Source organism: Mauremys reevesii, linkage group 13, assembly GCF_016161935.1.
Source record: "Mauremys reevesii isolate NIE-2019 linkage group 13, ASM1616193v1, whole genome shotgun sequence".
NCBI lineage: Eukaryota > Metazoa > Chordata > Testudines > Geoemydidae > Mauremys > Mauremys reevesii.
The window spans coordinates 11,009,134-11,023,371 of record NC_052635.1 but is presented as its reverse complement, the minus strand read 5'-3'; positions in this window follow the sequence as shown (position 1 = coordinate 11,023,371).

Genomic DNA, 14,238 nt, shown 5'->3' with positions numbered 1-14,238 from the left:
GACTTTAGCAAAAAATATTTTCACTTAAAAAATGGGATCTTCATAAACAGAAAACTTCAGTTTCTGGTTGAACCTATTTAAACAAACTTCCAGTGATGGGGATTCTACAACACCCTTTGGAAGCTTGTTCCAGAGCTTAACTACCCTTAGAGTTCAAAAGTTTATCCTAATATCTAACCTAAATCTCCTTTTCTGCAGATGAAGCCCATTATTTCCTGTCATAACTTCAGTGAACATGGCAAACAATTGATCCCTGTGCTCTTGATAATGACTCTAATATATTTGATGATTGGTATAAGATTTCCCCGCTCCTCCACCAAGACTTCTTTCTTCATGATTAAACACACCTTGTTTTTTAAAGCTTTCCTTATAGGTAAAGTTTCCTAAAACTTTCATCATTTTTGTTGCTTTCCTCTGGACTCCATCCAGTGTGTCCACATCTTTCCTAATGTGTGGCTCCCAGAAATGGACACAGTACTCCAGCTCAGGCGTCACCACTGCAAAGTTAAGTGGGACAATTACTTCTCCTGTCTTACTTGCCACACTCCTGTTTGTATCACAGAATCATAGAATATACCTCCAAATTATATTGCCCTTTTATGCAGCTGCATCACATTGCTGACTCATAATCAATAGAGGGTTCACTCTAACCCCCAGATACTTTTCAGCAGTATGACCACCTAGACAGTTATCCCCCATTTTGTAGTTATGCATTTGATTTTCCCTTCCTAAGTATAGTAAATTGCACTTGTCTTGCTTGAATTTCATCTTGATGATTGTTGACCAGTTCTCTAATTTTTCAGGGTTGTTTTGAATTCTAATCCTATCCTCCAAAGTGCTTGAAACCCTTCCTAGTTTGGCGTCATTGACAGTTTTATTAAGCACAGTCTCCATTTCATTATCCAAGTTATTAATGAAAATATTGCACAAGACTGGACCCAGGACTGAGCCCGGCAGGGCTCCACTAGGTACATCATCCCAGTGCAGCAGTAAACCATTTTTGTGTACACTTTTGTGTACCCACCTGATAGTAATTTCATCTAGACTACATTTCTCTAGTTTGTGTCAAAGCCTGTCTTACATCAAGATATATCACATCAACAGCTTCCCCCCCATCCACTAGACCAATAACCCTGTCAAACAAATTTTTTAATTTAAAACTGAATATTTTAAAACAAAAAAAATCATTTTTAAATGAAAAAATGCATTAAAATTTTAGATGAAAATTAAAATATCTTTATGGAGGATATGTCCATCAATGGCTATTAGCAAGGGATGGTGTCCATAGCCTCCATTTTCTGGAAGCTGGGAATAGATGACAGAGGATGATCACTTGATGATTACCTGTTCTGTTCATTCCTTCTGGGGTACCTGGCATTGGCCACTGTCGGAAGACATGATCCTGGGCTAGGTGGACCTTTGGTCTGACCCAGCATGGCTGTTTTTATCTTATGTACTTATGTTCTCTAAATATTAGATGCAAAAAACCCAACTAACTCTATTAGGTACACAATTTAAAATGAATTATATTTTCTAGACTACAAGCTATATTAAAAAATAAAGATGAGCTGTATCCATTCTTCCTATACAGGTCGTCTGACTCCTCAATCAACCAGAGTTTTAGAACGACAGTGGCAATTTCCATCTGGGGTCGCATTGCCCTGAAAGGTGAAGCTATTTCACAATACAGTTACTTTCTCTTACAATTCCAGGTGTGTCTGACCAGGGGATCTGTCTTACCAGCTGTGCTGATGGAGCCTGTCAATATAAACTCCCTTCATTCCCAAACTTTTTCTCTCCAGAAGACACACAGTAGCCTTGACTGCTGCTAAGTGGTGCATTATAGGATTGCGTAGCTTGCTTTCCCCAAATACGTATACATACACATTGCAGGAAGATTTCTTAGGCGATTCACATTTCTGTGACAGTAATTGTATGCCACTGTAGCAGTGTCAAGGGGATTTAAAGTCTTTGTGATCATTCTACATCACTTCACTTTTATGAACCCAGTACACTGCTAGAGTGGTGTGCAGGGTAGTCCGTATACATGAGAATCTGCCACTCCACAGCCAGACAACTCTCTCAAAGTCTGTAGATCTCTACATCGGTTAGAATCTCTTTCCATCACCATCCAACTGTCTTTACCCCCTACCTACCTTCCTCATGAAAGGCAGCTCCAAAGGATTGCATGAGGGGAACTGCTTTGTACTCCACCCTTATCTCCCCATCCCCCTGGGGACATATGAACTCAACAGAATGTCACAGACTTCCCTAGGGTGTTTAACACATTCTGCTAAGTCAGGCTGGTCTCCTGGTTAAAGCATAGGAAACCAGCACACTAGCCCTGTGTTTCCCAAATGCTTCTTGCACTGTGATCTTCAGTGTGTTACGCCAGCCCTCTCCCTCAGCCTCATTTTCCCCTTCTGTGAAATAATGATAAATACTATAATTTGACCCCTCCCAGTTGCTGGGCACTGATATAAAGCTCCCAAAAGAAGTCACATATGTGAGTTTTATGGGTCCTAGAATAGTAAGGATTTATGCTGCACATACTTGAGCGCAATCCACTGGCACCTGATCTAATCACCATTTACACATATACAACTACAGAGCACTCCTTTAACAGGGGAAAGCACCAGTACACAAATCCATAGATTCATGGATTCCAAGGCCAGAAGAGGCCATTGTGATCATCTAGTCTGGACTCTCCAAAATAATTCCCACTGCACTATTTTAGAAAATATCCAATCTTCTTTTAAAAATTCCCACCACACACCTTGGTAAATTGTTCCAATACTTAATTATACTCATTGGAAAAATTAACACCTTATGCCCAGTCTGAATTTGTCTAGCTTCAACTTCCAGCCACTGGATTGTGTTAGAACTTTCTCTGCCAGACTGAAGAGGCCATTATAAATATTTGTACCCCATCTAGCAATCTAGAGACTTTGATTAAGTCAGCCCTTAACTTGCTCTTTGTTAAACTAACTAGATTGAGCTCTTTGAGTCTATCACTTTAGGACGTGTTGTCTAATCCTTCAGTTGTTCTTGTGGTACTTCTCTGAACCATTTGCAGTTGATCAACATCTTTCTTGAGTTGCAAACACCAGAACTGGACACAGGATTCCAGCAATGTTTGCACCAGTTCCAAATATACAGACAAAATAACCTCTCTACTCCTTCTTGAGATTCCCCTGTTTATGCATCCAAGCATTGCATTAGACCTTTACGCCACAGCATCTGACTGGGAGCTCATGTTCTGCTGGTTATGTGCCATGGCCCCCAAACCTTTTTCTCAGTCATTGCTTCTCAGATTATAGTCCCCAATCCTGTGAATAAGGCCTGCATTCTTTCTTCTTGTGGATATACATTTACATTTAACCACATTAAAACATATATTATTATTTGCTTACATCCAGTTTACCACGCAATGCATATTTTCAGCCCCTCCTCTGGCCTTTGTCTCTTTCCTGGGCTAGGAGACCACCTGATCTCTTTGTTCTCCAACACCTTTAGTTGGCACCTTGCGGGGGAGGGGCCCAGGCCATGAGTTGATAGCTGCTTTGATAGCTGCTTTCAACTACTTGAAGGGGGTTCCAAAGAGGATGGATCTAGACTGTTCTCAGTGGTACCTGATAACAGAACAAGGGGTAATGGTCTCAAGTTGCAGTGGGGGAGGTTTAGGTTGGATTTTAGGAAAACCTTTTTCACTGGAGGGTGGTGAAGCACTGGAATGGGTTCCCTAGGGAGGTGGTGGAATCTCCTTCCTTAGAGGTTTTTAAGGTCAGGCTTGACAAAGCCCTGGCTGGGATGATATAGTTGGGAATTGATCCTGCTTTGAGCAGGGGGTTGGACTAGATACCTCCTGAGGTCCCTTCCAACCCTGATATTCTATGATTCTATGATTCTAAGGTAAACTGAGTTTCAGACTCCTGGTTTAAAGCTAAGGGATGGAATGCAACTGAACTCTTGACGGGCTAAGCCCTCTGGGGCAGTTACAAAACATTTGATTCAGCAGAGGACTTGAATGATACCGTAAGTGGCAGCATTGAAGATTTTATTTTAAATAAAATAATTAGTGAAATCAAACAGGCATTACAATACAGCCATACACTGCATTTATACTCCCATTCCTGGATGAAATGGTGCATATAAGTCCCTGGGTGAGAAAAATGGGTATAGACTCCTTCCTTACATAAGAACATAAGAAAGGCTGTACTGGGTCAGACCAAAGTCCATCTAGCCCAGTATCCTGTCTACTGACAGTGGCCAATGCCAGGTGCCCCAGAGGGAGTGAACCTAACACACAATGATCAAGTGATCTCTCTCCTGCCATCCATTTCCATAATCTGACAAACAGAGGCTAGGGACACCAATCCTTACCCATCTGGGCTAATAGCCATTTATGGACTTAATCACCATGAATTTATCCAGTTCTTTTTAAAACGCTGTTATAGTCCTAGCCTTCACAACCTCCTCAGGTAAGGAGTTCCACAAGTTGACTGTGCACTCAGTGAAGAAGAACTTCCTTTTATTTGTTTTAAACCTGCTGCCTATTAATTTCATTTGGTGACCCCTAGTTCTCGTATTATGGGAATAAGTAAATAACTTTTCCTTATCCACTTTCTCAACATCACTCATGATTTTATATACCTCTATCATAACCCCCCTTAGTCTCCTCTTTTCCAAGCTGAAGAGTCCCAGCCTCTTTAATCTTTCCTCATATGGGACCCTCTCCAAACCCATAATCATTTTAGTTGCCCTTTTCTGAATCTTTTCTATTGCCAGTATATCTTTTTTGAGATGAGGAGAGTACATCTGTATGCAGTATTCGAGATGTGGGTGTACCATGGATTTATATAAGGGAAATAATATATTCTCAGTCTTATTCTCTATCCCCTTTTTAATGATTCCTAACATCCTGTTTGCTTTTTTTGACCACCTCTGCACACTGCGTGGACATCTTCAGAGAACTATCCACGATGACTCCAGGATCTTTTTCCTGACTCGTTGTAGCTAAATTAGGCCCCATCATATTGTATGTATAGATTGGGTTATTTTTTCCAATGTGCATTACTTTACATTTATCCACATTAAATTTCATTTGCCATTTTGTTGCCCAATCACTTAGTTTTGTGAGATCTTTTTGAAGTTCTTCACAGTCTGCTTTGGTCTTAACTATCTTGAGCAGTTTAGTATCATCTGTAAACTTTGCCACCTCACTGTTTACCCCTTTCTCCAGATCATAAAGGAATAAATTGAATAGGATTGGTCTTAGGACTGACCCTTGGGGAACACCACTAGTTACCCCTCTCCATTCTGAGAATTGACCATTATTTCCTACCTTTTGTTCCCTACTTTTTGTTCCGTGTCTTTTAACCAGTTCTCAGTCCATGAAAGGACCTTCCCTTTTAGCCCATGACAGCTTAATTTATGTAAGAGCCTTTGGTGAGGGACCTTGTCAAAGGCTTTCTGGAAATCTAAGTACACTATGTCCACCGGATCCCCCTTGTCCACATGTTTGTTGACCCCTTCAAAGAAGTCTAATAGATTAGTAAGACACGATCTCCCTTTACAGAAACCGTGTTGACTATTGCTCAACAGTTTATGTTTTTCTATGTGTCTGACAATTTTATTCTTAACTATTGTTTCGACTAATTTGCCTGGTACTGATGTTAGATTTACTGGTCTGTAATTGCTGGGATCATCTCTAGAGCCCTTTTTAAATATTGATGTTATATTAGCTAACTTCCAGTCATTGGGTACAGAAGCTGATTTAAAGGACAGGTTACAAACCTTAGTTAATAGTTCCGCAACTTCACATCTGAGTTCTTTCAGAACTCTTGGGTGAATGCCATCTGGTCCCGGTGACTTGTTAATGTTGAGTTTATCAATTAATTCCAAAACCTCCTCTAGTGACACTTCAATCTGTGACAGTTCCTCAGATTGGTCACCTACAAAAGCCAGCTCAGGTTTGGGAATCTCCCTAACATCCTCATCCATGAAGACTGAAGCAAAGAATCCATTTAGTTTCTCCGCAATGACTTTATCGTCTTTAAGCGCTCCTTTTGTATCTCGATCATCAAGGGGCCCCACTGGTTGTTTAGCAGGCTTCCTGCTTCTGATGGACTTAAAAAATAATTTGTTATTACCTTTGGAGTTTTTGGCTAGCCTTCTTCAAACTCCTCTTTGGCTTTTATTATTACACTCTTGCACTTAATTTGGCAGTGTTTATGCTCCTTTCTATTTGCCTCACTAGGATTTGACTTCCACTTTTTAAAGGAAGTCTTTTTATCTCTCACTGCTTCTTTTACATGGTTGTTAAGCCACGGCGGCTCTTTTTTAGTTCTTTTACTGTGTTTCTTAATTTGGGGTATACATTGAAGTTGGGCCTGTACTATGGTGTCTTTAAAAAGCACCCATGCAGCTTGCAGGGATTTCACTTTAGTCACTGTACCTTTTAACTTCTGTTTAACTAATCCCCTCATTTTTGCATAGTTCCCCCTTTTGAAATTAAATGCCACAGTGTTGGGCTGTTGAGAGGTTCTTCCCACCACAGGGATGTTGAATGCTATTGTATTATGGTCACTATTTCCAAGCAGTCCTGCTATAGTTACCTCTTGGACCAGCTCCTGCGCTCCACTCAGGATTAAATCTAGAGTTGCCTCTCCCCTTGTGGGTTCCCATACCAGCTGCTCCATGAAGCAGTCATTTAAAGTATTGAGAAATTTTATCTCTGCATTTTGTCCTGAAGTGAAATGTTCCCAGTCAATATGGGAATAATTGAAATCCCCCACTATTATTGAGTTCTTAATTGTGATAGCCTCTCTAATTTCTTTAGCATTTCATCATCACTATTACTGTCCTGGTCAGGTGGTCGATAATAGATCCCTAATGTTATATTCTTATTAGAGCATGAAATTTCTATCCATAGAAATTCTGTGGAACATGTGGATTCGCTTAAGATTTTTACTTCATTTGGTTCTACATTTTCTCTCACATATAGTGCCAATCACCTCCCCTGCACAACCTGTTCTGTCCTTCCAATATATTTTGTACCCCGGAATGACTGTGTCCCATTGATTGCTCTCAGTCCACCAGGTTTCTGTGATGCCTATTATATCAATATCCTCCTTTATCACAAGGCACTCTAGTTCACCCATCTTATTATTTAGACTTCTAGCATTTGTGTACAAGCACTTTAAAAACTTGTCCCTGTTTATTTGTCTGCCCTTTTCTGAGGTGTCAGATTCTTTTTTATGTGACTGTTTATCATCTGATCTGGCCCTTACATTATCCTCTTCAGTCCTCTGCTCCTGACTAGAACCTGGAGATTCTCTATCATTAGACTCTCCCCGAAGAGAAGTCTGTGTCCGATCCACATGCTCCTCTGCAGCAGTCGGCTTTCCCCCATCTCCTAGTTTAAAAACTGCTCTACAACCTTTTTAATGTTTAGTGCCAGCAGTCTGGTTCCATTTTGGTTTAGGTGGAGCCCATCTCTCCTGTATAGGCTCCCCCCACCCAAAAGTTTCCCCAGTTCCTAATGAATGTAAACCCTCCTCTCTACACCATCGTCTCATCCATGCATTGAGACTCTGATGCTCGCCTGCCTACCTGGCCCTGCACGTGGAACTGGGAACATTTCTGAGAATGCCACCATAGAGGTCCTGGATTTCAGTCTCTTCCCTAGCAGCCTAAATTTGGCCTTCAGGACATCTCTCCTACCCTTCCCTATGTCATTGGTACCTACATGTACCACGACCATCAGCTCCTCCCCAGCACTACACATAAGTCTGTCTAGATGTCTCGAGAGATCCGCAACCTTCGCACCAGGCAGGCAAGTCACCATACGGTTCTCCTGGTCATCACAAACCCAGCTATCTATGTTTCTAATGATCCAGTCTCTAACACCTGCCTTTTCCTAGCAACTGGAGTTCCCTCCCCCAGAGCGGTAACCTCAGTGCAAGGGGCAACCCCAGCACCATCTGGAAGGAGGGTCCCAACTATGGGAAGGTTTCTCTCTGCTCCCATTGACTGCTCTGCTTCCCTGGGCCTTTCTTCCTCCTCAACAGCGCAGGGGCTGTCTGACCGGAGGTGGGACAATTCTACAGTGTCCCGGAAAGCCTCATCAGCATACCTCTCTGCGTCTCTTAGTTCCTCCAGTTCCGCCACTCTGGCCTCCAAAGTCCGTACGTGGTCTCTAAGGGCCAGGAGCTCCTTGCACCAAATGCACACATATGCCACCCGCCCACAGGGCACGTAATCATACATGCTACACTCAGTGCAATAAACTGGATAGCCCCGACTCTGCTGCTGGGCTTCTGCCTGCATTGTCTCCTAGTTAATGGAAGGGTTGTTTAAAGGAAGAGGTTTTGAATGTAATTTGGTTTATAGGTTTTAAGGCGAATCAAGGGACACAGATAGAGCTGGCACGAGACCCTGCTCCCTTCCCACTCCCTTTCCAAACTCCCTTGCGAAACTCCCTGTTAGCAGCCCCTGGTCGCAAAGCTCCCTGGTCGCTTGTGTGCTGCTTTATAAAGCCCTGGCCTGTGTGAATGTCCCGCCCACTGATTAAGGCTCAGCCAGTTACCAGAGGCTGCTAGTTTTCTGACCTTCCTTTGAAGCTCACAGCCTCCAACTGCCAGCCACAGCACACGGTCCTTCAAACAACCAAACAAACAGACTGACAAACACAAGCTCAGCACACAGCAAGTAACCCCCAAACACAAACACACACTACAGACAGTCACTTTCCCCAAGGATGCTGTATTTGCTCCTGCTTCACCTGGAGAACTCCCTTGCAAAACTCTATTAGCAGCCCCTGTTCACAAAGCCCTTGATGGTGGATAAGTGCACTTATCTAAACGTAGCCTACTACCCTTTTATAATCAACTATAATAATCTAATTAACCTTAAATCCACCTTTTTACCATATCTATTCTTCTGCTACTGTATCCAAACTTCCATACCCTCAAAACCAAGTATCTTGTACTTCTTTATTGGCTATTAATATCAAACTTTATTCTAATTGTAATTTGCATCAATGCAAATGCTGCAGTAACAATAGCCTAAAACATCCCCAAATCCCTTTACAACACCTGCTAAAACCATTTAAAACAAAAACTTGTTAACTACATGACCCAAGCTTCTGCCTTGACTCACTTCTATGAATTATGCTCACTCACGCCTGCTAGCAACTGAATTTTAGCTACTATGAAGCCTTAACTTTAGGCCCAATGGCCTGCTCTCTGCTGATGTTTCAACACATTCTAATCAGCATAAGCAAACATTATTCTCATCAGGCACAGACCATAATTTGGTCTGTGTTCGTACAGTGCCTAGCACAATGGCATCCTGGTCTATGACTAGGGCTCCTAGACAAACAGTAACACACCTACTACTAAAACTACTACAGTGGGATCAGAACATGTTCTTCTGACTGTGTCACAAGAATGACCATCCCTCAGGTGGGAATTGGAATCTTGCATCAACCTTTCAGGCTTTTGATTGGCTCTTGGATCCCAAAATTCCCTGGGATTGTGTTTTCCTTGAGTTAAACTAAAATCTGATGGCCGAGGTTTGGTGAGAAGTCAAATTAATGTATGTCCTCTGGTGAGTAGGCCTGAATGGCCTGTCACTCACACACTTTTAGATGGCTACATACACTGTGGTGTAGTGGAGCAAGCAGTAGCCTGGGCCTTAGAAATTCTGGGTTTTAGTCCCCATCTCTGCTACTAGCTTGTTGCATGACCTTGACCCCCTCAGTGTGTAAAAGGGGGATAATGCTAGTGTCTTCCTTTGTAAAGTGCTTTGAGATCTACTGGGGAAAAGTGCAAGCTACAAGTGATTATTATTACCCTTGCTTTATGGTGCTATCAGCATGACTCATCCCCCTCATCCCAAGGAAAGTCAGTCCTGATTTAGACCTTTGGAAGCGAGAGCAGAATCAGGTCCCTTTGATCTTAATTTTCCTCCTCTACATGTGGTTCTACTGAGGCACCAGCTGGTTCAATGACAGAGCTGAGCATAAATCCCACTTCAGCTGACTACCAGCTGTTCCTCCAACCTAAAGTTGGAATAGGCACCTTCAAATGTTCCTGTCCAGCACCCCTCTGGTGAGACCCAATCCCACCAACGTCCATGGAAAGTTACCCACTTCCTTGGAGATCAGTGGATGAAACCTGGGAGCTGGGATTTTCCAAGGTTATTGGGCACCTGAAGATACACAGCAGTCCCGAGTGGAATTTTCCAAAGCACTTCAGGAAGTTAAGTGTCTCTCTTCCATTAAAAATCAATAGGAGTTAGGAGTCAGATTTTTAAAGGAATTCCGTGCCTAACTCCCATTGCAATCAGTGGGAGTGATGCTCCTAAATGCCTATAAAAATCTAATTCTGGGATCCTAACCAGTTTAGTCAGTTTTGTAATCCCACTTGGCACCTATCTGCATCTATAGATGAATAAATAGCTTTGAAAATCTGGCCCTTACACTCCCTGCTCCACTGACTTTCAATCCTTTAAGCCTCTTGGGAAACCCTGGCCTTGGGAGGGAATAGATCACATCTCTCTATGTGAGACAGCGGCGTGTATATCTATCATTCTCTATAAAGATAGAAAGATAGTCATGTACCTTTCTTTGCTATTTTTCTCACTGTCTCTGATACTATGGGATAGTATTAAAATGGAAAAAAGTCAATGATGGTTATGAAGGAGATTAGAGAGATACAATGTCAGATATTAAACAGTCAGTATGAAAGTTTTAGAGGTCACTTAAATAGCTGAAAGCTAAGAAATAAAAATGATGACACAAGATGACAAAGCGCCAGGTTAAATTTTTAAAGCAAATTTTACTTAACATTTTCTACTGATGCCCAGGCAAATTTCCGTCTATGCAGAGCCCTTCCCTTCTATGGTGACACTGAACACACGATGTCAAGTAACACACAGGATGAAACAATGTTAATGTCAGCTTTTGCCTTTTGGCCCTGCTGCCCCGGCCAGAGCCCCGCAACCCCGCGGTCCTGCTCCCCTGGCCGAGAGCGGCAAGTCCCGTGGCCCCACTACCGCGGCCGGAGTTCCGCAACCCTGCAGCCCCGCAGCCCCACTCTCCCGGCCGGATGCCCGCGGACACGCAACGCCAGCAAGAGCCCCGCATCCCCGCGGTCGCGCTCCCCTGGCCTAGCGTGGCAACTCCCGCTGCCCCGCTACCCCGGCCAGAGCCCCGCAACCCCGCAGCCCCGCTCTCACGGCCGGATCTTCGCAACCCCGCGATCCAGCTCTCCCAGCCAGATCCCTGCAACCCCGTGGTCCCGCTCCCCAGGTAGAGCGCGGCAAGTTCCGCGGCCCTGCTACCCCGGCTAGAGCCCCTCAGCCCCGGAGCCCCGCTGTCCCGGCCAGAACCCCGCAACCCCACGATCCCGTTCCCCCGGCCGGAGCCCTGCAACCCCGCAGACCCGCTCTCCTGGCCGGATCCCCGCAACCGCACGATCCCGTTCCCCCAGCCGGAGCCCCGCAACCCCGCAGTCCCGCTACCCCGGCCAGAGCCCCGCAACCCCGTGGCCTCGCTCTCCCGGCCGGATCTTCGCAACCCCGTGGTCCCACTCCCCTGGCCGAGAGCAGCAAGTCCCATGGCCCCGCTACCGCGGCCAAAGCCCCGCAACCCGCAGCCCAGCTCTCCCGGCCGGAACCTCGCGGCCCTGCTACCCTGGCCAGAACCCCTCAACCCTGCGGTCCCGCTCTCCCGGCCGGAGCGCGACAAGTCCCGCGGCCCCGCTACCCCGGCGAGAGCCCTGCAACCCAGCGGCCCCGGTCCCCTGGCCCGAGAGTGGCAAGTCCGGCTGCCCCGCTCCCGCGGCCGGAGCCCCGCAACCCCGTGGCCCTGCAACCACCGCCGGAGAGCGGAAAACCGAAGTGCCTCCGGGAGAGTACATGCCCCACGAATCAGGCCCCGCACTGGCTAAAGCCGGCCCAGGGGATGTATACTCCATTCTTTGATCTTCATTAGGAATGTTAACTTGGATGGTGAACTCTGGAAATACAGAGACTCAGCTGACATGAAGATGGGTTTAGCTACATAGATAAATCTACATATTGAGATCTGATCCCAAGCCATCGTGTTATCATGCTGCTGGATGCAGCTACCTCACTAGCTCTATAAACAAACCAATATTGTACAGAGTGAAATCCAATCCCAACTTTGCCTAGTAAATGATAGCACCATTCTGCACCTTTGTCTAATGGCCCTGGTTTTGCAAAAGAAATGCACAGGTCTGATGGCCCAGAACCTTTGTATAGCCCTTTGACACCTGAAACTTGTACCATGTGTGCTGTAATGGGCCACTGGGAATGGGGATGGTGTGGTTCTAATGGCCAGGGAATGGGACTGGCACTCAGGTGGAACTAGAAGCTAGGTCTCCTATGACACTGGACATCTTGTTCACTGTAAGCCCCTTAGGACAAAAACTGTGTCTGTACAGTGCTTGTCACACTGTGGTCTCTAGGTGGTGCTATTGTAATAATAAAGCCACCAAGAAGGCTGGAGACTTGCCTTGATAGTTTCTTACTGCACTATAAATCAATCAATCTGAGTTTGGGGGCAATGACACAGGTACAGCAGAACTAAACCAGTAGTGCTCCATTGGCTGCTGCATTGCATGGACATTTAAATTGCATTGAGTTAGCTAGAGCTCTGGGACAGATCCTCAGCTGGTGTAGATCAACAAGCCAATAGACCTATGCTAATTGACACCACCCGAGGATCTGACCTCTTGCCTAAAAGACGTCTGACATCAGTACATAATTATATGTATTTTTATAGCTTAGTGACTCACCAATTTGCACAGCAGTAGAGGCGCCGGTGCTTTGGGAAGTGAGACTGATTTGTGAGATGCTATTGCTCATTTACTTATTAAGTTGCACTCAGGATAAAAATGCAGAGAACCACTAGGCTAACAGTGACAGAGCCACTCATCTGGATGCTTACATCGAGCTCCTCAGCTGGTGTACAGTTGCATAACTGCACTGACTTAACCTGTGTCAATTTATATCTCTTGAGGATTGGACTCCAATTATATGAACAGAGCTATGCAGATTTGCACCATGCTCAAAATCTGGCCCATAAACATCGGTGTAGCTAACCTGATTTACACCAGATGGGGACCTGAAACAGTGACGTCAGTGGAGTATTTCTGATTCACATCAGATGGAGATCTGGCTGTCTCTCTTTAGTGACACAGCAAACAGCTTTTCAGACCATAATACGTATATTTCAACTAAGTATATATATTTCAACCTCTGTTCGCCGCCCACTTCAAGAGTTTTACAACAGTGTCATAGGTTGGGGGTGATTAGCGAATTGCTTTTAACATCAGCTTGGTTTTACATCATGAAAAGGGAATGTGAAGTGACTGTCCAATGCTATAATTGGTATGAGGAGGAAAGAGTGAGCTGATAGAGTTACCCAACCACTCTGCACTAATTTATCACAAATGGAAATGACAACAGGAGGTGGGAGACCATGGAAAATCAGGGGATCTCTGCTTTTTGCAGTGATTACACAGAAGCAAAGGCTAAGGGATGCAAATAGTGTTACTATACTGTAATAAAACATGACTAGGATACAACAGAGAGTGGCGGTGGGGAAGGGGCTGCTATACATTATAATCAGAGGGGTAGCCGTGTTAGTCTGGATCTCTAAAAGCAGCAAAGAGTCCTGTGGCACCTTATAGACTAACAGCATTGAAGCATGAGCTCTCATGGGTGAATACCCACTTCGTCGGATGCACCAAATATATATACATGTACATTATAATGAGCACAAGGGGCTAGGATGAGCAGACAGCAAGTGTGAAATATTGGGGGGTAACAGATGCCTATATCAGAAAAGCCCCCCAAATTGGGACTGTCCCTATAAAATCGGGACATCTGTTTACCCTACAAGGGGCAGCAGAAGGTGAGGACCAGGGAACAGGGGACTATATTGTATAATAGAGTATACAGCAGTGGGTGGGGGTGGGGAAGAGGTGGCTATACTATATAATGAACACTAGGGGGCAGCAGCGGGTGGGAGTGGGGATGATGGGGACTAGGGGCAGCAGAGGGCGCGGAGCAGGGAACTGGGGACTATACTGCATAATGGGCACTAGGGGCAGCAGAGGGTGAGAGGTAGGCAAGTGTGGAAGTTTTTTTAGGTTTACAGCATATACCATTATGTGCCTTTGCTTTAGTTGGCATAATCAGGAG